Genomic DNA, 27,898 nt, shown 5'->3' with positions numbered 1-27,898 from the left:
AGCTAATTTTATCTCATTCTCAAAGGACAGGGTGATGTCAACTGACGTGTGGGTTACACTTGTTATCAAGGAGTTAAAATGAAGACCCAGGAGGCATGCTTATCAAATTTGTAGAGGACAGGAAGCTGAAAGGAACAGCAAATACATAATTAGAACCCACAAGTCTCAACAAGCTAAAATACCAGCCTGAATTTAATAAGGGGAAAGTTAATAAGGATGAACGGAATACGCTGCACTTGAGACAATATACAAATAAATGAATAAAACTTTCGGTACAGAGCACTTTGAGAAAGGATCTGGAGTTGGACTCAGATGAGTGTACCCCAAAAACAGATGGATTGAGTCTGTTCTAGGAGAAAAGTGGGATGCAAAGGAGAGAGCAGGCCATCAGGTTCATTCTTCCTGGTCAGAACCCCCAAACACCAGCTTCAGATCTGCCTGCTGGACATTAAGAAGGAAGCAAACCGCAGCGTGTGCAGAGAATGAATGACCCATGTGATGAGGGAACCCCACACCACATAAGGCACGAACAGTGCTATTTAGCTGGAGAAAAGAAGCATCAGGGCAGTGAGAATTCTCTACACATATCCAAAATGCTGCCACATGAAAGAGACCTTGAGCTTGTATTGTATGGCTCTGAGGAGTGAAATCAGGACAGTGGGTGGATGCTTCAGGGAGAAATTGGAATAATGTGCAGTGAGGAAAACAAATGTATCCATTAGGATTTGTTTAACTGGAAAAGAGAAAACCTGATTAACAACAATGAAAAACAACAATGAAAAATTCCATTACTTAAAAAAAAAAAAAAAAAAAGCCTAGAAGTAGCCCCTGGTTAAGGCCTCAGACTCTTTCCTATCGTCTTCTCCATCATCCGGAGAGTTTTGGTTTCATCCTCCTATCTGTTGCCTCATGGTCACAAGATGTCTGCTGAAGCTCTAACAACACAAATCAGCATTCAAAGCAAGGGAGGAGGGTGATGATAAGGGGGTAGCCAAGGTAACAAAGAGGATCTTCTCCTTCATGGTGCTGTCCTTTCGTCAGAAAAGGAAATAACTTCTCAGATGTCCTCATATACGTATCTCATTGGCCATACTGGGTTTTAGAGCCAATTCTACCTGCAAGAGAGACTGGAAAAGATAGATATTCCTTTTCCAGTCTATATAGTGGGAGGCTGGCAAGGGAGAGGAGGATGGCTTTTTAGGAGCCCTCAATAAGAGTGTCTGCTATAACAAAATCGCCTGTAAATCAACTACCAATAGATCATCTTAGTCTTTTAAATGCAAGTATATGTATGTTTATATAAATACTCATGCTTGCATAGGTGTACTGTAAACAGTTTTATCTGTAGTTTTTCTTACTTAATATTTGACTATCTTTCTATGACACTTTGAAATTCTTTGAAGATATAATTTCCAGCAGTTGCATAATATCCTTAATTTCACATTCAACCATTCCTCTACTCTTGGACACATAGGTTATTTCTAATTTAACAGAGCTTTCTATCTGTCATCTCCAGAGAGAGAATGGTGTGCCCTGTAAGGTAATGCGGTGCCCACCTTTGGAAGTATTCCATTCCAGGGATGAAACAGATAAGACACAGCATTGGGGTGGGTGGTCATTGGAACCTATGACATTTCATGCTCTTCCTTCCACACCTCCTTGAGATGCTGATAATAGGATGTAAAAAATATGGAGACATGGTCAGGGAGAACCATCGTGCCCTTTCAGTTTCATCTTCCTATTCTGCTGCCTGAGCCCACAGGCTGTGCAACATTCCTACTCTGGATACGCCCAAGGTCAGCACCCCACACAGCACCCCATCCCAAGGTCACACCATCGCCCTCACCATCTCCTGTCAAGGAGGGCAGCCTGAATCACTCTTCACAGGCTTTAAAATTGTCTGAATGAAGACAGCCACACCTCTGACCCTTATCAGTGGGGCCAAACATGAGAACTGGTGTGAAGGACCTCGGCCTGGACCAGGGGCCAAGGATGGAGAGAGCCTAAGACACCAAGAGCTGATGACAGCATTCCAGTGGTGCTCCTCTGCTGCCTCTTGCTGCTTTGAAGCCTATCTGTGGCTTTCCGGAGAGCCGCAGGGACAGCAGGGGCAGGCATCTTCACTATGGCTGCCCAGCAAACACCACCAGGGTCATGTAGGTGAGCTGGGTAATGGAAGGAGTGAGAAGTGTCGGTTCCCAAGGTTGTGTGCTAGGGGGTCACAGACACCGGCGTGGTGTTGGGGGACAGGGCAGACACCTGCTTTATCAGTAAAGCATTTGATGTCAGGCTTTGCCATATATAGTTATGCTTCAAGGGATGTGATCTGACTTAAATTTAAATGAATCTAAATTTGCCTTCCATGGAACCATACAAGTATTCATATACTTCACCAGCGTCAATATGCCAAACCTATTATTCAAAAACTAGAATTCAAAACCAAGTTTTTTAAGACACAAGCAATTTGCAAGATGACCACTCAGACAAAAAAAAAAAAATTAGCCGTTAGAAACTTCAGTTTATTCTCAATTACAGAGTTTAGCTCACCCCTCCAGTGTCTTGTTCTTTTAAGTGGGTTTAAGGAACAAATATTTAAAGGTCAAATAATTTCAGTGATGTAATATTGCTAACACTAAAAACAAAACTACCTAGTAAGAAAAGTTGCAAGGATTTGCACTGTCTCTTTTCTAAAAATAGAGCTCCAACTGCTTGCTGGTTATATGGGATTGGAAAGGTCACCCAATTTGCAAGGGTCAGCAGCCCCAAAGTTCATTTTCTTGCCTATGAGAGCACTGTGTCTACCAGGAACACCACACAGCACAATTACATGTGCACCACCACCAGCTCATTAGGGGCAGACCAAAGGTTGGAGCTGAGGATCTGAGCAGAGGAATCATTCGTGTCTCAGCTCTGCCAACAACTGCCCCAAAAGCATGGCTCTTGATTTCTCCATGACTTAATTTTTCCATGTATGTGTTCTTATTTGGGTCCATGAATCTGGCCACCAGAAGGAATCTTGGAAAGTCCTTTCTACTAATAGCTGTCCCCTTTCCCCAAGGTTAATACCAAAGGAACCCTCTTTAATGTTATTAAATTAATAAACATAACCTTCTTAATATTATTTTACCTTTGGATCAGAGACAAGAAGTCTCATTCTGTTCATCACAAGAGTCTTAAATTTTTATTGATTCTAAGTCCTCAAACAAAACAAAGTCTACCTAACCTTGGTAAAGCACAAGTTTGAGACGACGTTAAACATCCACTTATGTTCTTAACTGCAACCCTTTTAGATTCAGGACATTGTGTGAGGCAACCTGCTGGTTTACAACACCAGGTAGGCTATGTCCCTGGTCTCCAAGAACTCCCAACACGGAGAAGAAACAATGATTAGTGTAGATATTAAGAGAGAAAGGAAAAGTACACATAGGTTACGCATAAAAATATGAACAGCTACAGTAGACACGACCGTCCACAGTGACCAGCCTTCTCTGAGAACTGCACCCACAGAAGCTTACACACCATCACTCACCCCGGCAGCTCCGCCTTGGCAGACTGGACCAGGGGTGGATACCTGACCGGGCTGAGCCAGGTTCTCCATCCTGGGAATGTGGAATGTGGAATGTGGAATGTGGAATTGTGATTCAGAGCACTTGTAATCTCCAACAACTTAGGATGGCTACACTTCTGGAGAGAAAGGAGCGCAAAAGACTGCAGAGAGGAGCAGCCCCAGAACTGTGTGCTCCCACCCCAAGACTGAGTAGATGGCTGCCTCGGTCGCTAATGGCTTGGCCATTTCTGGATTCCAGCCCTCATGGGGCCCCAACAACCCTCCTATCTTCCTGAAGCATCCTTGTTTCCTATGAGAAATTTCCCCTCTCTCCATGAGCTGGCTCGGGCTGCTGTTACGTACATTCAAAGCCACCTTGACCAGGACCTGATCATTAACATGCCCCTCCTCATATGAAAAAGACACAGATAATCCAAAACAGCCAATAGTCCAAAAGACATTTTTGGCCCTGGTGGACATTGTGAAATGAGTATGTTTAAACTGCTGAAATTCATAACACCTTGAACAAAAGTGCAAGCCCACAACATAAACTTGACTGGCAGAGACCAGCGAAGGCTGTTTCCTTTGTCCTGCCCTAGGCTCTGCTCTCTGGTTCCCCTAGGACAAGGAAGCACCACCTCCTCTCCTCCCGCCACCTCCCCACAGGCCCACGGCAGCCACCATTGAGTCCAGCCTAGAGCCTTGCGTTTTGGGAGGTACCTTTAAAGGCCCTTCCTGATAACAACAAGCAGAACAGATGGCCGCCTGAGAAAATAGTAGAGGAGGCAAGAAGACCAGTGGATTTTTTTCACAAAAAGTTCACCATCACATCTCAGGTAATTTATAAAACAAATAATGCCTAAAAGACACGTGAAAGAAGGCCCTTGGGTGGCTGGCTTCCTGGCCAGTGAGGGTTTCCAGTGTGGTTCTGAAGTTCTGAAGGAAGAGCCGTGTAGAAAGGGACCCGTTTAAGGATCCATGGGAACAAAAATGGTTGCAAGGACAAGAGGGAAGAGGACTGTCTCAGAGCCACCTCCATGATAGTCTGGTGGGGAGACCACAGAGCGGGTGGAGGGGAGAGGGAGGGGGTGGCGGGAACACTGGTGCTGTTCTTACAGAGCCTGGGTAGGCCCTGGGCTCCTGAAAACAGAATCTACCACTTGCATTAAGAGAGATTTCTTTGTATAACCCAAGCTTTCCATTATTTCCAAAACAATCTTTTCCTCTTCCTCCTGGAAGCTCCCCCACAAGTAAAATTAGGTTATAAACACACACACACACACACACACACACTCTCACATATATGCTCTTTCGCAGACTCACACACTTACAAACATGGTATTGCATATTCTACTGCATGTTCCCAGAGTTCCCCACATCACTACCCAACACACCTACATCTTAAATAGCTTATGGACCTATTAAATACCCCAGTGACCAAGGATCATGTCCAGTACCTTATGCATGTGCACGTGAAGAACAGGTTCCAGTTTGTAAGGACTTGGTCGTGTAGATGACTTCATTCAAACACAAACCAAGGCGGCCTGTAGGGACACGAGGGAGCCCTCTTCCAATATAGCTCCTTCAGTTTCCAGATGAAACAAAGGCTGGGTGTGGGTACAAAAAATAATCCCAGTTCAAAGACCACCCCCCAGTCCTGGCCAGGCTCTTCGTTGCCCCCAGTCTAATAGTACAGGCCAGCCTGGCCTGGCTCCTGGGCCTCACAAATGTCCAGCAGAGAGGTTGCCAAGCTCAGGCCCCACCCTGACTCGTTATCTGTCCGCAGGGTTCTCCCATGATTTTCTGGCTGGCCCTGCTGCCACCTCTCTTTGTGGGCCAGCTGTACCAGCTTGGCTGCTGGCGTGCTCAGTCACAGGTCCTGCCTTTGTCTGGCTGATAAGCATGGTCAAGTTCCAAGCCCCACTGCTACAATACAGGCATTCCCGCCCCGATTCTCTGTGAAGCCTGCGCTACCTTGCACTTTGTCACCTAGGACCTAGGGTGACCCAGGTCTGAAGTTTGGGCACAAGGGAGAAGGGGAAGCCTCGAGCCACAGGGCCAGGCTTCTCTTTCCAGAATCACCCTCCTGCCTTTCCCTGCCAATTGGCTCTTTTAAATTATTCTTTTGTGCCTTAATTAGTACAGTTCTCCCAAGTCCTGAAAAGCTTCTTTCCTGGGAAACACTTGAACCAGCCAGTAAAATCACTGACTAGCTAAAAAGAACTAGGTCAGTGTTTCTGAAAGTGAGGTCCATAGCAGAAACACTGTGTGCTTGTTAAAAACGAAGGCTTGGGGCCCCATCTCAGGCTTTCTGAGTTAGAATCTCTCAGAGTAGGGGCTGGAAATCAGATCGTTTAACAAGCTTCCCAGGTGAATGTGATGTGCACTGAAGTTGTAAGACCGACTGTGGGTCTGCCTCAGTTACCTCTGACAGCACGGTGTTGTTTCCTTCCTAGGCCCTCCAGGTCTTTTCTTCTGAGACTTCAGTGAAAAAAAGTACAAAGAACTTCGGAAATGTCAACCTAGTGATTGAGATGATCATTTCCTGGAGGCGGGAGTTTATTTCTTTCTTCTGGACTGCACCTCATCAAATCCTAGGACAAGGAATAATTGTAGTAGTAGACAGGATAATTGCCCACAGGATACCTAAACTACCTTCCATCCCCCACTCCAAATAGATTCTTCAGTCCCCACCCCCAATCCCATGAGCTCTGTTTCAAAGTTTAATGAGCGTATGGGGGCACAAATCTACAGTGTTTCTTTTTGTGTAGCAAAGGTCCCTGGAACCACTGACTTCCATTTTACCTGTTTAGAAAACAAGATAGCACGAAGATTCTGAGAACTCATTTCAGCTTTATTTTTAAAAAGAAGACCACAGGAATACAGAAGGCACCTCTCCATTTTGCTGGCCAAAATACCAAGATAACTAAATGAGATCTTACTCTTGTGCCCAAGATGACTCTTCATCTATTGATGGAGAGGTGGCAATCAATGGAGGAAGGCAGTATTCACCCTGTTTCAGTAAATAACCTTTCTGCGGCCAAAGGAGTATGGGCTCTGGCCCAGGTAGAGCACTTAAGTAACAGCAGAACTCTCTGTGACTTGATCCTTGGGTCAAAGAACTGAGCTATACTCTTTCCACATGAAGTTGTCTTTTTGGGTATTCAACACATCTTAATCTTGTTGGCATTCAGTCTGCAAATAAAGCTAAACCACAGATAACTCCGTTTGTGTACCCTTTTCCCCACATTTTATGTCCTGCTTTCTGATATTTGGGATCTCAACTGTTCCCATTATTCATAAGAAAAAATATATATATATGTATATTAATTAACCAGAATGCTAAGGACTTAACATGTTAGTTTTCCCATAGATATTTGGATTATGAAAGAGAAGCTTAGAAGAGGATTGCTTTACTCAAAGAAATGGCTGGCTAAAGGAGAAATTTTAGGCATCAGTGGGGAAGGAAACTTCCTACTATTCCTTTAGAAATGTACTTACTCTGCCCAAGCAGAATGTCAAAACCTGTCTGCAAGACATAGCATATAAGAACAAAGAAACTGTCAAAACACAATATGAATGCAAGCAAACAAACCGTTCCAAAGCAACTTAAGAAGGTGATGAAGATGATGCGTGAGATCTAGAATCATAATGTTAAATAAACCTGCAAACCTGGAGATTTCTATTGCAGACCAAGATGGAGGTACAAAAACTGGATTTATTTTCCCACCCAAAACAACTGAAAAAAATCGGACAAAATACATGAAACAATCAATCGTTCTCAAGACTCTGGACATCAGGCAGTGAAGGGCAGTGATCCCTGAAAGATGAGAGATAAATGAGGTGAGCCTTTCGATTGCCCCAGTTTACTGCATTGAGTAAATTTCCAGGGCACAGCACAAGGAGGGGGAGCACAGATGGAGTCTGGCTGTCTCCCTGAGAAGAGGAAACTGGGGAAGCCAAGGTGACTAGAGTCCACAGAGTGGAAAGGAGAGAGATGCACAGAGCGAGGACTCCAGAGACTGGCAGAGGAATTCCCCCCTGAGTATTCATTTGAGTGTCGTTCAGTGCCTGCATGAAAGGAAGCTGCCAGAGACCGGGGAAAGGCTACCTGAAAGGATTAGAGGGGACAAGGAGCAGAGAGAGCTCACAAAAGGCTGGGACTAGTGCCTGTTTCCACCAGCCAGAGTGGAAAACCTTGTAACTCACAGGATATAGGGTAGACTACTCTCAACTAGATAGTAAGGGAAATTAACCCTAGACTAAATACTGCCTCAGTCCCACCTAACAAAGCTTACTCAAAAAGACATTGGATTTGTTGTCTAAAACCTTCCACAAAGTCACACCAGGCTCAAATACCTTCACTTGGGAATTTTACAAAACATTTAGAGAAGAAATTATATCAATTCTACACAAACTCTCCCAGAAAATTAAAGAAGAGGAAATAATTTCCAAGATTCTATAAGACCAGAATTAGTCTGACACCAAAACCCTGACAAAGACATTACAAGAAAACTACAGACCTATATTCTTCATACAGAGATGCAAGAATTCTTAACAAAATTTTAGCAAATTGATCCAACAATAATATAAGATGGATCATACATCACGACCAAATAGCTTTTATCCTAGGAAGGCAAGCCTGGTTCGGCATTCAGAAATCAGTCAATGTAACCATATTAATAGCATAAGAAAGGAAAACCACGTGATCATCTCAACAGATTTAGAAAAAGCACTGACAAAATCCAATATCTGTTTCTGATAAATACTCTCAGAAACTAGGAAGTGAAGTGAGAGGGCATCTCCACAACAAAAGCAAAAGCAAACAAATAAAATCTACCACTAACGTCACACTTGACAGCAAAGACCAGATGCTTTTCCCCTAGGGTCAAGAAAAAAGCATGGATGCCTGCTCTGACCATTTCAGTTTAACATTTTATTGACAGTTCTAGCTAGTGCAATAAAGCAAAACAAAGAATTTAAAGTTATCCATATTGGAAAGGAAGAAATAAAATTTTATTTCCAGATGACAGGATCATCTATGTAGAAAATCCTATAGAATCTACAAAAGAGGTATTAGAACTAAAAAGTGAGTTTAGTAAGACTGCAGTATACAAGATCAATATACAAAAACCATTTGTACTTCCGTATGCAAGCAAGAAACAATTGGAAATTGAAATTTTAAAAGCCTTTTAATATGTTTTTAAATTATAACATGCCATTTATGATAGCATTAAAATTAAGTGCTTAGAGATAAATCTGGCAAAATTAGTGTAAAACTTACACATTTTCAAAAAATACAAACTGTTGCTAACAGTAATTATAAAAGACCTAAACAAATAGAAAGATGTGTTCATGGATCAGAAGTCTCAAAGAATTAAGATGCCAGTGTTTCCCAAACTGACTGTGGATTCAATGCTGCAATCCCATCCAGAGCACCAGTAAGCTTTCTTTTCTCTTTTCTTACTTTCTTCTTCCCTTTTTTTTTTTTTAGTAGAGAGTTATAAGTCAATTCTAAAATTCCAATGGAAATGCAAAGGGCCTAGAACAGTCAAAACAACTTGGAGAAAGAACAACATCAGAGGATTTACACTGCTTGACTTTTCAAAACTTACGCTAAACCTACACTGATCAAGACAGTGCCAAGTCAATTAATAGAATCCAGAATCAAACCAACACATATATGCTTAATTGAAGTTTTAAAGGTGAAAATGCAATTCTAAGGAGAAAGGATAATCTTTTCAACAAATGCTGCAGGAACAATTGGATATCCATGGGGGGTAAAAATAAACTTTGATCTGTATCTTGCACCACATAAAAGGTTTAACTGAAAATGGATACAAATTTAAATATGAAACTTAAAATTATAAGACTTTCTGAAGAAAATACAAGAAACAATCTTTGTGACTGTGTTAGGCAAAAAGTTTTTAGATATAAGCATAATACAAAAAGAATAATACCAAAAAATTAATAAGTTAGACTTCATCAAAATTAAGAATATCTTCTCTTTAAAACACATGGACAAGAAAATGGAAAGGCAAGCTGAAGATCAAGGGGAAATATTTGTAAATTACATATCTGATAAAGGTCTTGTATCCAGAATACATATTAAAAAAAAACTATCTTAACTCAATGATAGGAAAACAAACAACCCAATTTAAAAATGGTCAAGAGATCTGAAAAATACTTTACCAAAAAAAGATGGCAAAAAAACCTCTGAAAACTGCACAACAATATGCATATAGCTAACAATACTGTGCTGTACAGTTAAATACTTGTTAAGAGAGTAGATCTTACCTTATGCTTTTTTTTACTACAATAAAAATTTTTTTCTTAAAAGCACATGAGAAGATTCTCAACATAATTGGTGTTTGGGAATTGCAAATTAAAACCTCAATGGGATATCACTACACACCTGTTAGAATCTCTAAAATCCAAACTACTGAACATACAAACCATTTGTTGGCTAGAGAGGATGGAGAGAAACTGGATAGACCCCCTGTACTCTGCAGGTGGGAATGTAAAATGGCCCAATCCTTCTGGGAAACAGTCTGACAGTTTCTTTAAAAGTTAATCATGCATCTGTCTTATGATCCAGCCATTCTACTCCTAAGTATTTACCCACAAGAAATTAAGTGTATGTCTTCATGTATTCAAGTGTTTGTAGTAGCTTTACTTGTAATAACCAAAAACTAGAAACAACCCAAATGTCCATCAACATGGGAATGAATATACAAATTGTGGTATATCCACACAATGGAATGCCACTCAGTAATAAAAAAGGGATGAACTACCGATACACACAACATGGATGAATCTCAAGATAGTTGCGCTGAGAGAAAGAAGCCAGACAAAAGAGATTCAATGCATGATTCTATTTATATAAAGTTCTAAAAGGAGCTCACTGCTGTCAGGTGATGGAAGGCAGACCAGTGGTTGCCTGGGGGGCATAGGAGGTGGGGACGGGCAGAGGGAGGGACTGCAAGGGGGCACGGTGAAGTTTCTGTGGGAAATGACATGTTCTCTATCTGAATGAGGTGATGATTTCACAGGCATATACTTGTGATGGTTAATTTTATGTGTCAACTTGACTGAGCCACAGGGTGCCTAGATCAAATGTTATTTTTTGGTATCTCTGAGGGTGTTTCCAGATGAGATGGGCACTTGGATCAGTGGGCTCAGTAAAGTAGATGGCCCTCCCCCTTGTGGGTAGGCATCAGCCAGTCCACTGGGGCTTGAACAGAACAAAAGGCAGAGGAAGGAGGAATTGGCCCCTTTTTCCTGCCTTGCTGCTGCAGCTACAATACCTCATCTCATCTTCTCCTGACGTCAGACTGGGATCTATACCATTGGTTTCCCTTGTTCTCTGGCCTTCAGACTGAATTACACCACCGACATTCCTGGGGCTCCAGCTCACAGGTGACAGATCGCAGGACTTCTCAGCCTCCATAACCAATTCCTAAGAAAAAGAGAGAAAAAAGGAAAAAGAAAAAACATATACAATTGGTTCTGTGTCTGGAGAACATGACTAACACAATACATATGACAAAACTCACCAAGTTATACTTTAACTTTCAGTTTATTTTATGTCAATTTTACTTCCATAAAGCTGTTTTCAAACAAGAGAACTAATAATGCATACACGTCACCTAGCCTGAGAAAAGGTATGTGGTAGGGTTGCTACCATTCTCCCAGCCCAAGGCAGACATTGCCAATCAATTACACAGTGACCCCGGCAGCCACGACCAATCAGAGTCAGACCTTGAGATAATTTCTACCTTGCATCTGTGATCCAGGTCAACCACCTTATTTTACAAAACTCAGATCCAAGCACAGAACAATTAGCAGCTAAACTGAAACTGCTGTTGAGGTCTACGGGGTGCTAGTCCAATATATTTTTCCCAACACAAGTCTAAGAAAATCGGAGTAGGGAGAAACTGAAGCCACAGTTTAATAAAGAGAGGCTTGCAGAAGACCATGGGGAAAAAAAAAATCAAAGATTTGAATGGGATGTCTGATGTGACCTTTTGAAGAATGTCAGTGAAGAACTGTGGTGTTTTAGTTCTAAGTATGTCTACTCGTCATAAGACAAATAATGGTTTTCATGCAAAGGAAAGAATTATCCACAAGAAAATTAATATAATTTTTAAAATATATTTTTAATAATGGAAATGTTAAAATGACTCAAACTGTTTTTGACCTAAGATGAAAGTGATTCTTAAGACCAGAAAATTGCAAATAAGGCCAAGAAGCAAAATGATCTAAGAGTACAGAAAATGTAAGCCAATAAAATTATATATAAATATACAAAAATAATATTAGTCTTCATGAGAAAATACATCATTAGTTTGAAGCACAAATATTTCTCTTTAAAAGCAATGGCTATTTAATAGCTATCTGTAAGCCATGTGTTCATTTAATGATAATCACATGTGCCTATTAAAATAAAGACAGACTACTCGCTGATGGCCAACACTGAACAAATCTGCAGGCTGTGGGTCTGCCTTTCCAGTGTTACTCCTACTGTGAGTGCCCCATGAGAAGTAGCTCGGTTTTCTCATCTTCATATTATCAGGGCTTGCAGAATCCCTGGCATATTTTCAGTCCTTTCTTCTTGCTCCCAGCTTTTTTAGTATGTGAGATAATAAATGTCCTTGCTGCACAAGTCAAGTTGAAGTTTCCCTACTTGAAGTCAAGAGTATCAGGACGGACACAACCACTGCCTGAGTCTCAGTTTCCTCAGTTACAGAAGAAGCACAGTATCATCTGCCTACACGGTTTTGAGGCGGCAAGTGAGACAATGCGTTTACAACTTCCTGCTCGGGTTGTCTCAGGAAGTCCTACGTCAGTGTGTTCTTCCCCTTCCCTTTCCCTTTCTCTCTTCTGGAATTTTCAGTCTAAATATTAGAGACACAAAGTTCAACACACATGAAGCTTATAGACCTGTCCCTCTCTTCTGTCATCTGCTAAACTTGATGCCACCTATTTTAAGAGAATTCATTTTTACATTAGTTTTCATTGATTTTTCTAATTTGTGTTCCTGTTAAACTCACCAAAGGATTTATTCCAGGAAACAATTAAATGAAGTTCTGTGAATGAAAACCTAAATTTGCACTAGGCAAGCAACAAAGAAAACGTCTGAGAAGACCCTTCCTCCCAGGGAAGAGGGGAGGGCAACATAGGAGTGGGGAATTAAGAGGTACAGACTATTAGGTATAAAATAAACGATAAGATAAATTGGGAATTTGAGATTTGCAGATTCTAATCACTATATATAAAATAGATAAACAACAAATTTATACTGTATAGTACAGGGAACTATATTCAAAATCTTATAATAACATATAATGAAAAAGAATATGAAAAGGAATATATATTTGTATATGTATGACTAAAACATGCTGTACACAAGAAATTGACACATTGTAAACTGACTGTACTTCAATTAAAAAAAGGAAAATAAAATAAAATAAGCTACAAGGATATATTGTACAATGTGGCGAATGTAGCCAATATTTTATAGTAACTGTAAAAGGAGCATAACCTATAAAAATTGTGAATCACTATTTTGTACATCTGTAACTTATATAATATTGTAATCAATTATACTCCAATTAAAAAAAAAAAGAAGACTCTTCCTCTCAAAAAATAAGCCATTGAGCTGGGAGCCTACCAGCTGCAGTCCGTGTTCATTCCATCATGATTCTAAAAAACTTTTATCTGGAAAATGTTAAACTTATAGGAAAGCTGCAAGCACAAAGAATGATAGTACTAAGAACACTCATATATCCTTTACCAAACTCACCTATTGTCAACACTTTGCTCATTTGCTTTATCTTCTTTCTTTCTCCCTCCATTTCTCTCTCTCCATCTTTGTATACATCTTACACATTTTTTAGTCATTTGAGGGTAAGCTCGTGATGATGCCCATTATAATACATATTAATTTTCAATTTCATTTTAGAATTTAAACACTTTAAAAAGTAGATACTTTGATGATTCATACATGGTTCAAAATCCAAAGTGTACAAAAGGGGACAGAGTTAAAAATAAGCCTTCCTCTCATCCCTGTGCCCTAGATACCCTGTGTCTCAGTGGGAGAATTTAAAATTCAGAAAGGGATGTATTTTGAGAGTCTCTGAATCCATTTTCTTTCCCAATTATATGAAAACTTCCATACATCCAAAGCAATTGAGAAAATTGTATTTACCCAAAAGAGAAAGTCCAAGTGACCTATTAGAATTCCTCAGAAGCCACTGCTCTTTCTGGTGCTGCAAAAGTTTGAGACTTTGAGTTTTACTAACCATTTATTTATTGTTCATTCATCTACCAATCCTTCATTGCATCCTAGACCCTGTGCTAGTGTAACAGATTGCATTCTCCAGCATTGCTCATCCCACATGCTCCTCCCACAGTGTGATTCTGACACTCACCCCATGGAGGAGGTCTATGTTCCCTCCCCAACTTGTGACCACAGCAGAGGTGACATTATTCATTTGATTCAAGGCCAGGTCATAAAAGGCAAGACATAAAAAGCAGGACAGCTTCTCCCACCAGGTTCTCTTGAGATGCTTGTTTTTGGAATCCAGACACCATTGTATGAGGAAGCCCAAGCTGCCCTATAAGGAAGCCCATGTGGAAAACAACTGACAGTTTTCACCAACTTGCCAGCCATGCGGGTGAGCTGTATTGGAAGAAGACACTCCAGTGGAAGTCACCACTTCCGTGGAGCCCCAGTGGAGCCATCTCAATCGACACTGCATGGAGCAGGGACAAGCTCCCCCCGCTGAACCCTGTCCATATCGTAGATATATGAGCAAATTAAATCATCATATATGAGCAAATTAAATCATCTTTGTTATTTTAACCTACTAAGTTTCAGAGTATTTTTCACAATAGTCAACTAGAATATCTAGGTACAGAGGATGCAAAGATAAGAGAGATCTATTAGGTAGGGTACCTGCCTTCAAAGAGCTCATACTCTAGTGGAGGAGGTAGGCAAGCCAACAAAAAGTAATTCAATACAATATGATGAGGACTTTCTATATAAATGCCATTCTTATGTAAACACTTAAGAGATGGGATTTCTCCCATCTCAGGATTTCTACCTGAATTTGATGGGTACTCAGAAGGATTTAAAGAAAACAAAAGTTGAGTTAGGTCTTGAAGGATGAGTAGGAGTTCATCAGATAGAGGCAAGTGGTCCTTCCCATCCCTGCAATGCCACGTAACTGCGGTAGACTGTAAAGAAGAATGGTAAGGAAGGCAGGAGTGGGATAATGTCAGAGAGAAGGAAGGACCCAAGTTAAGGATGCTGGTTAGAATGAGAATAGAGACAGGGAGGAAGCAGGAATCAGGGAGGCTGAGAGAGGGAGAGAGCAGGAAATACCTGAGGCCCAGGGATAATTTGGGCTACTGAGCAAGATGGGGTCCTCAGAGAGCCCAGGACCAAGACTGGGACCTGATTCTGCCACTGATGTATTAGCTCTGTGAGCTGCAGGAACCTGGGAAAGCCTCTCTGTAAAGAGAGGGGTTAGAATTCAGGAGATTTAAGGCCCTGTCCTATTTTATGACACTTAAAGTCACAAGTCTAAGGGTCAGGGTTTCTCAAAATGTGGTCCCATGGAATCCGGAAGGCTGGGTACCTGCTAACCGTATCCTATACCAGCTCCCCAGGTTACCCCATGCCAGGTATGTTTACAAAACATTATCATACGAACTGAATGGAATCGAACTTCTCTTGTTCTTGATTTCTTGGCATAAAATAGAGGACAAAGAAATGTCTGCATTCTGCCGCCAACACTGTAGAAATGTAACATAAAACTAAAATTTCTTTTAAGTGCCACACCATGTTACCTGAACTATACACTGGTCATTGCTTTTCCCCTTAGGTAGGAAAGTGGTACCTTGCTTTCCCTTTTTTCTTAAGGAAGCAAACTTACTACAACGTACAAGGGGCCAGTAAAGTGCCCTCCTTGACATCAGGAGCTAAGGCTGCTCCTGAAAAGAACTGAAAAGCCCCAGGGAGGGAGGGTGGTCAGTAATTCAGGATGGACATGTGGAAATTTACTCCATAACGCCCTCTGGCTGGACAGCCACTGAAAGCATCAGCCCATTTGTTTGTAGTAAACACTGAGAAAATACCAGCATCTTCTAGAATCTTCTAAACAGTCAATTGGACAAGAGATGAGGGTGACTGATTTCACTGGCAGGTATGAGAACAGAGCCATGGGAAGAACCTTCTGGAAGAGAAAAGTGGGGCCTGGACAAGCTTCTTGAAATCAGGCAAGTAGAAGCAGAGCAGAGGCACGGTTTGCTTTTCAAATGTTAATGAGTGTTCTTAATCAGATAAACGCCGCTTTCACCAAGAGTTCTGCTCCCAAACACCCTAGTCTGAGGCTGAGCTAGATTGGCATGCACTTGATTAAACTCAGTGAGGATCTTATCCAAGGGCAAGCCTGATGTTTTTATCTTTTAAAGCACCGAGAGGATTGTAAATAAGTCAAATTTAGGCAATATAAATTTCCCCACCTCCCTTAATCTCAACAAACTCATAGAAGCACACATGGGTCTATTTTGCCCAGAAGATTCAGCATTTAGCTAAAAAATTTATCAGATCCTATAAAGAGAAGGAAGGAAAACATAATGAGAGAGAGAGATGGAGAGAGGGAGGGAGAGAGATGGAAAGGGGGGGTGGGGAGGGAGACAGATGGAGAGAGAGAAAATAGAAAAAGGAGCATGTGCAGTGGAGTTGGGCTACTTCTGGGCAGTGCAGTCTGGGGCGTTCACTTGTAGGGGCTCCTTCATCTGGTAGGTGAAATTGGGCCTCAAGCCCTGAAGAGAAAAAAAGGAAGCCTGTGGGGAAGGAAGCACTATGTCCTGGACGATGGCTCCTCCCGCTGCCACTGCTGCTGCCAGGAGGTCTGCAGACTCATTGCTTGTTCCTGAGGGTCACCGATCTTTGGCAGCCACGGCCGCAGCATCCTCCTCTCCACCCACCAGCGGTGCGCATGCGCTGCTGCCCTCCCCACCAAACGGTCCAGGGAAGCCGCCCCTTTGGTAAGGTACCCCAGGAATTTGTGATTTATAGGAAGGAGCCACCCCAAGGTGTGAGAACACAAACCCCAAAGAGATAAGGATCTACAGCATATATTTTAGTTCTTACTTTTCCCTGATCTGTAGCACTTTTAAGGATTCTATTAAAATCTAAAGGGGTGGGGTGGAGGTGGTGGCTTTCAGAGCTTAGGGGAAAAATTTTGGTGAAGAACTATAATCATGTGTTGCCTAATCTAGCTTTCTCCTCTCACTCCAACTTTTTCAAGGATTTATTTCCATATCTTCACGATATAATTGTCCTGCATTGATTTTTGCAAACCCAAATTCATGTTAATGCCAAGAAAGAAAATTCTTCTAACCTGTAGGACATCAAAGACAAGGCTGGCTTTACCCCATTAGATAACAGACAGGCCCATGAAGCCGCTGCTGGGTTCAGGCTCAGGGTGGGGTCCCCAGGAGGAGGGACTGGGGAATTCAGCCATTATTCACCACCTGAGTCCATTCTGGGCCTGACAAGCCCTGCAGAAAGATATCATACCAAGAAGGAAAACAACTTTGCATAAATATCGCCATGAAGACAAAGAACAACGTTCATGCATTTCATGTCCATGTGAACTCAGGGACAAAGCCACAGTGGAAACTTCTTTTCCTCCTACATTATGTGGGAACTGGCCCATGAGACAAGTCCCTGTACCCCCGAGCAAGGGGAATCCAGATCCCCTAACACTGAAGGGGTTAGGAGGTAACCAAGGTCAGGCGCCTCCTCCAAGAAGGCAAAGCAACCAGATCAGGAATGGAAAAAAGGGAATAGGATCTTTTTTCAAGGTCCTCCCATGGATTTTAGCACCTAGTGTATGCAAGTAGTTTTACAAAGTTTAATCACACAAGTCTTATAATGAAAAAGACAGTCTCCTGCTCCCCTCCCCGACCTGTCCTTTTTCGCTGTATCTTACATTTTCCCCCAGATTTCTAAATAGCAAGCTTACACTGCTACTGATTTACCCATTTGGGACATCATTTATTGGCTTCCTATCCCATTAGAAGACTCTCACATCTGCCTCCCTATTTTTCCTTCCCTCTCTCCCAATATAGATAAATCATAATTTTTGGTTAAATCAACAGTTCATGTTCACATTATTATATATCGTTACCACTGAGGACAGAAACGAACTAAAATTTTACTTCCTTTGTCTTCCACCATCCAATGTCGTTACTGGGAAGCCCCGGGCCATTCCAACCCTTGTTCCTTTGAACAGAACCTGTTTTCTTTATTCACAGGATTTGAAATTTCCAAGTGGTGTAACATCATGTGGCTCTTTCCAAATTCACAGGGAAAACTTCTGCTATTCTTTCTTTGCCAATTCTTTCGCCTCCGTTTTCTTTATTCTCTTTCTGGAATTCCTATTGGGTGAAGGTTGGCCTTCCTGGACCAGCTTCTTTATTTTTCTTATCATTTTTTCCTTCATGGGCATCTTTATCTTTTTGTTCATCTTTCTGGGAGATTTCCCCACTTTATCTGCCACATGTTCTTTTTTTAGCTCTTCTATTTTTAATTTCTGAAAGAATTTCTTTCTTGTCCTTTGATCATTCCTGAATTAAAGCATCCTGCTTCTGATGAATGGGGGCAGCATTACTTCTTATCTCCCAAAGTATATTAAATATGTTTTTGTGTGTGTGTTTGCAAAGTTTTATTCTATTCCCCTGCATTGTTTCTGTTTCCTCTGAAATCTTTTCCCTCCTTGAATGATTCTGGACTCTTTCATCTGGGAGGCTTCCCTCCAGAATCAGGTGATGCCTGGATGTTCATTCACATTGAAGTCTAAGATCCAGAAACCTGATTCGTGGGTTTGCTTTGAGGTGTGTGGGCAGCACTTGTTGGCTGGTGAATTTCATTGATGGAGACTGGGTGGTGAGCCAGCTTTTTCGGGGTGGGACTTCAAATGGCATTCTCTGCAGGTCTCTGCAGTGACTCAGTTCCCCTGGGCAGAACCCCTGCCCTCCTACTGGAAAGGATGACGCCGGGCTGCCAGCAGAAGCAGGGGCTGCGTGGCCATATTACCACTGTTCCATCATTGTCAGTACTGCCTTTCGTTTTCCCTTGGTATCAACCTCAAACCTCATTCCTGCCCTGCACTATGGGTAATGTGGCTATGTTCAGACTCTTCAGTTTAACACCCATAGAGAAAAACTTCCAGCCTTATGCAAGCAGGCAACGGAGGAAGGGGAGAGGGAGGCACTGTCTGATTGCACAGGTAGGGATGGACACTTGGGGATCTAAACCCAGACTTCCAAGCAATTCCTTGTATTCAGTTTCTCAACTCCTCCCTGCCTCCTGCACACATAGTGCCACAGGACCTCTGCCTTTCCTGGGTCTTCTGGGGGTGGGAGCATAGCTCCCTCCTCCTTGGAATGCCACCCTGCAGCCTAAACCAGTTACCACCTCTCCCTCTGCTTTCCATCTGCCGTAACTGTGTGGTCATTTTGAAATCTGTGTAGCTCCCCTTTCAGTGCACCTATTTTTGTTATTTATAACTTCTTAATTTTTCTCTATTGGAATTTTCAGTTGGGGTTTTGGAAGAGAACGTCTTCAGTCTGCCAAGTTTAACCAAAAGCCCTTTCTTTCTATTTAGATACCACATTTGCTCTGCAGAAATCTGCTTGCCTATAGTCCCTGGAGCCCACTGGAGTGCCCTGGGCTCATTAAGGTAGAAGATTCTAACCTTGGATCTGCCAGGAACAGATGTGAGCCCTTAGGTTAACTGATTCACCTCCCTGGACCTCATTTCCTCATGTGAAAATTGGGGATGGAGAGGGCTTTTGTGTACTAAAATTTGGGGGGTAAAACTAAGGATGGTGCCCTCATGAATGGATTTAGTGGCCTTACAAAATGGGATATGAAATGAATGGGACAGTGCCCTTATAAACTACCATTAACAAGGAATTATAAGTGCCTATTGTGTTAAAAGTAATATTCATAATAACCAAGTGAGGTAGCCACACAGTACATCTATTATTCAGATGAGTTCCACAAAAAGGTGGCCCTGACCCTCTGGGTTGGGGATGTGGGGGGCTACTTGCCTGGTGCCCTGTGACCTTATTCTTCCCTTATTATGTTTCATCTTCCATGTGAAATCCAGATTTTTCCATTAAATGGTTGATTCTTCAGTTTAAAAAGTTAAACATGGCGACTTGTGGAAAAAAATAAAACACGGGTTGTACTTGGTTACCTTTAGGAATATGGAAGGAGGGAAAATTAAAGTTCATAACTGTGGAGGTGTCAGTCCATTTGGGCTGCTGTAACAAAATACCATAGACTGGGTGGCTCATAAAGAAGAGGAATTTCTCAGAGTTCTGGAGGCTGGAAGTCTGAGATCAGGGTGTCAGCCAGGTCCAGGGAGGGCCCTCTTCCACACTGCACACTTCTTATTGTGTCCTCACATGGGGCAAAGGGGAGTGAGCGAGCTCGCTGGGGTCTCTTTTATAAGGACACTAATCCCATTCATGGGGGCTCCACCCTATGACCTAATCACCCCCAAGGCCCCACCTCCAAACACTATCACAATGGTGGTTAGGATTTAACATATGAATCTGGGGGACACACACAGCCAGTCCATTGCAGGAGGAAACATTCTATTCCCCTTTGTGTCCTTACTCTACCTTTACTTTAGATGACCTTTCTTTACTTAGATGATCAACTTCCTCACTTTACAACTTAAAATAGCTTCATACTTCCTGATGCACTTTAAAATCAATAATCACTCAAGACAGTGAAATGTTTCCCTGTGGTATTTTGCCTCCTTACAAACTAAATAAGATTTGCACATATCACCTGTTGAACACTGACCCCCCTGAGGGCTTGGGATTGTCTCCACTTTTCTATCAGCCACAGAAGATAGCACAGTGCCCGGCACACCCCTCGTCACAGCCCTTAGGAGCTACAACAGATCCTAAGGTTTACCTGGTTCAATCCCCTTCTTGTACAGATGATCTAGGCAAGCCCAAACAAGATGAAATTATTTACCCAAGACTCCGAGGAAGAGATCAGGCCAAGACATGACCTGGACCTTCCAACTCAGAATTAGCTCCCTCCACTCTACCACGCTGCCCAGAACACATGTTTGTAAGCATCTCGTGTCTACAGCACAACCTAATCTTCTGTGTTCTCCCCATCACAGCCCAACTTTTTCTTTTCTTTTTAAATGCTTTTCTCTTAACAACAATAATGCTTAACATAAACCTAACAGCCAGTTACATCAAGAGGAAAGAAAGCTGGGACATAAAATACTGGATGAATAACTACGTACCCAAACATAACACACAGTCAAGAATACTCCCCATCAATATTTCCATCAACGTGGTCTCTCATAAACCATGTCACAGAGGTGCATATTTTCCGCCTGGGGATGTCAACTGCTTTGTGCACAGCATCTTCCTTTAACTTGACAAAACTAGCACCAGCTAACCTCTGCACTCTCTGATCTGAATGCTGCCCTCGTTAGGGTCACCTGAGTGAGTTTAGATGCGAACACCTGACTAAAAGGACAATTGTCTGCCTTTGTGTCCCACCCAAATGGACTCACTCCACATCACCACTCACTGGGGCACTGGGCAAATGTTCAATGTGGGCCTGCTGTATGCCAGGCACTATACTAGGCCTTTGGGGTACAGCATGAGTAAAACAAAGACCCCCTGCCCTTGGGGAGCTTACATTCTAGCAATAAGCATTAAAAACAACAACAAAGTAAATGATACAGTGTGCTGGAAGGTGAGGAGTGATGTGGGAAAAAGAAGTTCAGGGTAAAGGGGGTTGGGGTGCTGAGGCCAGTGGTCAGGAGAGGTGACGTTTGTACAAAGACTTGAAGGAGGTGAGGGAATGAGCCCAGTGGGTGGGGGTGGGGGGCGTTTCTGGGCAAGAGATTTCCCAGCAGAGAGAACAGCCGGGGTGAAGGTCCCAAGTGAGAATGTGTCTGGTCTGTTTGAGGTAACACCATTTCCCGATGGGTGACATATTTGGGGAAAGAATCAAAAGAGTTATCATTCCCCAATTCAAGGAGGCCAAAAGAAAAGAAAACTTCTAGAAAAAAAGAGTGAAAGCGTGAGAACCTGGAGGTACAGACTCTGTCCCCGTGGTGTGAGAGGCATGGGGAAATCGGGAAAGGAAGCCAGAGGAGATAACTGGGAAATGAAGGTAGCACTCCTAGAGTCAGGAAATTGCCGCAGGGATGACTCACGCTCGGGTGGAACCACACTCACCTTCGGATTCATGGCAGCTGGTGCAGAGCAGAGCACCTGGCGAGCTCAAGAAATGGAACGACTCAATCAGTGCAACCATTCTTAACACGTGGCACTTTCTGTGCTTTGTGTGATGAAGGACTGGATTCAGCCCCGGAGCTGTGCCATGAGGTCGGCGGCAAATTCGTCCTTGAACTAAATTTGCTTCTAAGAAGGGGGATTCACCTCAAAGAAAACTTTAGCCCTATTTTTTTCTGTTCATTGGTTTATTCAGTCTGCCTCAAACCTGCTTACATGAATTATGGAGTCAGAAATAAATGTGCAGCTAAGACATCTAGGCAAGTGGGAAGCTGTAATCAGGTAGTTGAACTGAGCATGAGCATGAGTGTGTGTGTGTGTCTTTTATCAAGATGATGTTAATGCGGTTGGGAGGAATGGATATTAATAGAGTCTACAGATTTACAAAGCTTTTAAGGAGGTATTTATATACATTCCAGCATGATATTGAATTGCATCGAGGTTCTTTTGGTTGAAGTAACAGAAAGCACTTCAAACACTAAAGCAATAATAAAGAGTAATTTATTGTAAAGATACAGAGGTACATCGTGGAACCTCAGGGCAAGAAATCAGCCAGATATTCCCAAGGAGCTGAAGCGCAGAGCGAACAAGCCCGTGGGAAGCCAGGAGGCTTCCTGCAGCCCTGCCCTTTCCCATCCTCACCCTGGGGGACCGCGTGGTCTCCCACACCTGCCTCTGCGTTGTGCGTTCCCTTCGCAGACCTCCTCTCTCCCCTGTCCATCCACACGGCCTCCTCACCATGCCTGGTCTGTTACCCCAATGTCAGAAATAAACAGAGCCTGAGACCAGTATTTTTCAGTCTCAATTCCAGCTTTGCAGGAAAAAGGAACTGGTTGGCACTGCTGGGGCCAGTGTCTCCGTCTGCTGCAAGTAACCATAACCAATGCAACAGCCGGTTGTTCTGCCCAGGCACTGACATTGACCTAAGTCAACCTGGTGGGTCAGGTTCATCAGGCTCTTTTCAGGAGCTAACGGCAACGCCACTGGTTAGCGGTATGTGAGTGCCATAGTTCTCCCCCCAACCACCTCCCTGTGAGGAGGGTGTCAAAATGAAGTCAGATCTCTTTCAGAATTCTGCCACACATACAAACATTTACACATAAGCAGGCACAAAAACATCAGACCTCCTGTTCATAGAAACTCAGAGAAGCAGCAACTGACAACACCCCACATGGGAGGTTCACTGGAGGGCAGAGGCGACGGCTCTCCCCAGCACGATCAGTTCAGCTTCCAGCTGCACAAGTGGCCGAATCCTCTGGGACACATCAGGGCACAAAACTCCACAAAGCACGCATCCTAGCGCCTCTCCAGGAGGGCTCATCAGGTGAAGCTCACTCTAATGCCACAGGAATGCAAGGGTACAGGGGTCTACAATATTTCTAGCCAGTTCACAGTTCATCTGTGCAAATCCTAGTGCTCATTAACACACCCCCTAGTCAAGATGCAGGTGGTTGTCCTCTGCCACCTTTGGAAAGTGGACTTCTGACCAGGACCCTCCAAATGTACCTGTGGTGTGGATTCCTGATTAGGGACTTCCATGTTAACCAATTAGTCCTGGGTTTAGATGAAAACACACCCACACAGACACACACATACCCCCTGCTTTAGTTGCAAAAGGGCCCCTGCCAGATGAATTGGCCTCCTTTAAAGGATTGTCTTGGAAGCTCCCTCATTCCCCACTGCTGCTTACACGTCACTGGCCAGGCCTGTTCGCAAAAGAGTCTGGGAATGTTCTTTTTTAGCTGGACATATCACTGTCTGAACAATACAGGGGTCTCGTTTCCAAGGAAGAGGAGGGAATACAAATTGGTCGGGCAGCCAGCCCTCTCTGCTGCACTCACTGATCTAAAGCAAATCACTTAATCCTTGTCTGTTTCCTTATCTGTAAAACGGGATTATCAATACCTACCCAGCCAGTTTCTCAGGGCTTGTGTGAGAATCAAATGAAAACATTTCAAAAACTGAGAAGCCTTGTTCAAATATGAGATATTATTCTGACAGTTTATGCAAGAAACCACAGTGTTGTATAACCATCAAAAGCATCATTCTTTCAAATCAAAATGTAACCATACATAAAGCACTTATTCTTGATTCCTTAAAAGCTTACTTGTATTTTCCAGACCAGAAAGTGTCATTTTTTATTGTCAAGGATTCTTTGTGACACTTACTTGTTTATGGGAGGCTGACTGGATATATATGGAGGTCAGATAAGGTTATGTAACATTTATTGGGGCTTGCTCTGTGCTAGGCGCTGTTCCCCAAGAATCATCCCACTTAATCCTCATGTGCATTCCCAGGGTGGGCACTGCTGTTATAACATCCTGCTGATAAGGAAACTCAGCTTGGGCGCCATCAGCACCTAACACAGGCAGAGTGGAGAGCCAGGTTTTGACTTTCAGCCACAGGGGCAATGCCTGAGCAACATCTTCAATTCTGAGATGCTGTGGCTCCCAGTTAGCATGTGCACTGGGCAGAACTGTGTCCCCCCGGAAATACATGCTGGGGTCTTAACCCCAGAACCTGTGCGTGTGACCTTATTTGGAAATAGGGTTTCTGCAGACGTTATCAAGTTAAGACGAGGTCACCCTGGATTAGGGTGGGTCCTAATCCAATGACTGTTGTCCTTGTAAGAAGAGGGAAATTTAGACCAACACACAAAAGAGAAGTCCTTGTGAAGGCAGAGGCAGAGATTGGAGCAGTACCTCTATAAGCCACGGAACACCAAGGATTGCCGGCAGCCACCAGAAGCTATGAGAGAGGCATCGGGTGGTTTCTCCCTTACAACTCCCAGAAGGAACAGCCCCCGGACTTTTGTCCTTCTGGCTCTCTCCATTCCCTGTGCAAACGAGCTCAGGCTCATTCGGGGCACAGCCTCAGCTCTCCAAGGAGGTACTGTCTTTACAGACAGAGCGAGTCCCTCCCACACACGCTGCTGGCCTGTGGAGGGCACCCTGACGGGGCCCCAAGCGGAGGGAGGGGGGTCTCTGTGAGTGCGGAGTTCAGCTTCAGCGGCTCAGCCACAGCCACAGGGACTGGCCCACGTGTTCAGGCCCCAAGACCCCTTAAGGCTAAGAAAAGGGGAAAACCTCTGACTTTTCTTTCTATTCCACCTTTATTAGGATTGCGCTGAAATCTTGTGGGGGATTAGATCTATTTGCTAGGTGAGGAAACATTTGCAATTTTCAAAAACCAGAATTTCCTGTACTTTTTGGTCATTCTACCTTCAAAAATGTGTGTCAAATCTACATATCACCTATGCTTTTTTTAAAAAAGAAGTTTTATAACACTCCACGAAATGAAAGCCAGAGTCACCTGCCAAGAATAAAGGGTAAAAATGTTAAAATATAAATATTTACCTGTTTACTGTCTACGTGTCAGGGAACACACTGGCCAGCAAAAAGGTGGCTGGTAAGTTGGGGCAGGATCAACACGACTCTGATAGGCCAGGGAATTTTTATGAGTAGAACTACTTTGAAAGTTACTGAGAAAGATTAAGTAACAATAAGAAAGAAGTCTATTATTGTAAACTTTATTACTGAACTGCTGTGAGGATTATCAGAGCACCACAGATCCACCTGCTGGGCACAACATTCTGTGAAGAGAAAATTCTAGAAGGGGATACATTGAACAAACTTTTAAATACATAAGTGCCACTCACATTTAAAAGAGCAGATGCTCATATTTCAAGTCTGAGAAAATCAACAGCAAGGACATCTGCCATCTGTATGGCCTTGCTTAAGTGTCACTTTATCACCCCTGGTAATAACCGGTGATGTGTCTTGTCCTGACTGGAGAAAATAAATAAGACTACTGGGCTAAGAAGAGATCTCTTCATTGTGCTGGTAAGAGGAGAAATACGGACACCCGGCCAAAGAATACAGGCTAACCTTTGTTCAGAGACATGCAAGAAGAAGCGGGGAGAGGGCTGCCGGGATAAAGAGAGATTTGTGTCTGCAAGTGCAGGGGCAGATGGGATGCAGCTCTCCACGGCACACAGCAAGCCTTCTACTGCACTGAGGCTGGACACAAACAAGTGTGTCTATTTGGGTCTAATATTGCTCTTCCTGGAGTTTAAGGTGAAGACCCCTACATGGATGTGATCCCAATATGGAAATGAGGGCCTAGAATGCCAAGCAAGTCATCCAGAATGTCGGCATTAACATTCAAGAGTTCTGCCATCCTGTAAAACACTGAGAAAGTCGTGCGTGTTTCCTGCCACCACCTCTTCCTCTCCACTGCCCTTTGCAGAAACAGTAGGCTACGAAAATGCAGACTGCCCTCCACAGTAACACTCCAGAGGTTACCCCAAACAATGGCTCCAGTGCAAAACAACTCGGAGGCGCATAAAAGACCAGGAACACAACATTCCTCATAGAGAAGACCGAAAGGAAAAGGGGGACTAACCGCACTGCACAACAGTGAATCTATAGTGACGTCCTGGCCAGAAACAGATGGCACACCCAACTGGGAGTTCCAAAGCGACTTTTTAACAAAAGGATAGTTTTTTTGGAGGTGTGAGCAGGGTTAAGGAACAAACCACAGTAGAAAACTCTCACCACCGTGTATTCGTTTGCTAAGGTTGACAACAAAGGTTAACTCAAACTAGGTGGTTTAAACACCCACAATTTATTATCTCACCGTTCTGGCATCCAGATGACTGAAATCAAGGTGTTAGCAGGGCCCGCTTCCTTTGAAGGCTCTAGCGAAGAATCTGTTCCGGCCTCTCTCCTTGATTCTGGTAGTTCCTGGCTTGTAGCAGCATAAGTCCAGTCTTCACATGGCATTCTCTCTGTGTGCATGTCTCTGTTCTGATCTCCCCTTTTCATAAGGGCACTCACCGTACAGGATTAGGGGCCCACCCTACTCCAGTATGGCCTCATCTTAACTAACTATATCTGCAACGATCCCTAGTCCAAAGAAGGTTACATTCTGAGGTTCTGGGGGCAAGACTTCAACACAGGGATTTTGGAGGGACACAATTCAACCCCTAACACTCTCCTAGGCCTGGAGGGGCCAAGGAAGGAGAAGGTGTTGGAGAACCTGGTAGAGAGCTGAGGCCGGGGAACGGCTGATGTCACAGAGGCACACAGCAGTGCCAGAACCTGCCAAAGCAGGGAGGGGGCCGGAGAAATAAATATTCCACCCTCTCTCTCATCCCACTCTGTGGGCACCAAAGCCAGCCAGAAGCTGGAGGACAAGGGAGCCAGGTGATATGATTTGGGGAAGTCAGCCTTTCCTCAGGACAGGGCAGAAAAGATGGAGAATGGAGGGGTGTAGGGTGGTACAGTTACGGGGCAATCAGAGGGAAACGAGCAAAATGAACACCCATTTGCATGACGGAATTAAGGGATCCAAATGGGTTAGGGAGAGAAACTGATTTATAAGAATTCTCCAAACTGTATCTTGGGAATCAGTGTATTTAGAAAATCCAGAGAGAAAAATCAAGGCATGCATTCTCTGCCAAGAAAGATATCTGTTTGAAAATGTCTTCTCTTTAACAGAAAAGTCAGGTCAGAGTGGAAGGTCCACATTTCAACGGACACAGTGAGGGCCCCCTGAGAAAACATCCCCCTTGGGTGCACATGCATGACATTTCCCCCAAAGCCACTTCAAGTTATTTCACCACATCCCTCTGTCCTCCAGAAACCTGTCACCCCAGATGTCCCTTTATTCCGTATCCAGCTCAATCCCACGCCTCTATCTCTGTGCTCACCCCCTTGGTTCAGGACCTCTTCACTTCTCCCTGGGGTCTGTCTTCCAGCCTCAGTCTCCCACAGTGCATCCTGCACCCTGAGGGCTGCAGAGTAAAATTCAGACTCCCTGGCATGATGGTCTAGGCTCTTCGTGATCTGGTCCCTGCCTACACTTCAGGCCTCATCTCCCTTCATCCACCCCCTGCCTTCCCCTATGGCTGTCCAATAAAACTGACCCACACTGTCAGGAAAAATGTGAAATTTTTTTAATAGGCCAAAAATAGATTACTGG

At 43.4% G+C, this 27,898-nt stretch overlaps 1 long non-coding RNA gene across 1 annotated transcript in view; it reads right to left on the bottom strand.

Moving 5' to 3' along the window:
- Nucleotides 1–5,960: 5,960 nt before the first annotated feature.
- LOC135321215 (uncharacterized) overlaps nt 5,961–27,898 on the bottom strand; it is a 71,596-nt gene continuing 49,658 nt past the window's right edge. Inside the window, exons 2-3 of the long non-coding RNA XR_010380780.1 lie at nt 10,855–11,006; nt 5,961–6,141 (exon numbers count right to left, since the gene is read on the bottom strand). This is a non-coding gene — a long non-coding RNA (uncharacterized LOC135321215). The remainder of the gene's footprint in view (nt 6,142–10,854; nt 11,007–27,898) is intronic.

This window comes from Camelus dromedarius, chromosome 4 (genome assembly GCF_036321535.1).
Source record: "Camelus dromedarius isolate mCamDro1 chromosome 4, mCamDro1.pat, whole genome shotgun sequence".
Lineage (NCBI taxonomy): Eukaryota > Metazoa > Chordata > Mammalia > Artiodactyla > Camelidae > Camelus > Camelus dromedarius.
Note: the sequence above shows the minus strand (reverse complement) of the source record. Positions and strands in the feature narration are given on the sequence as shown.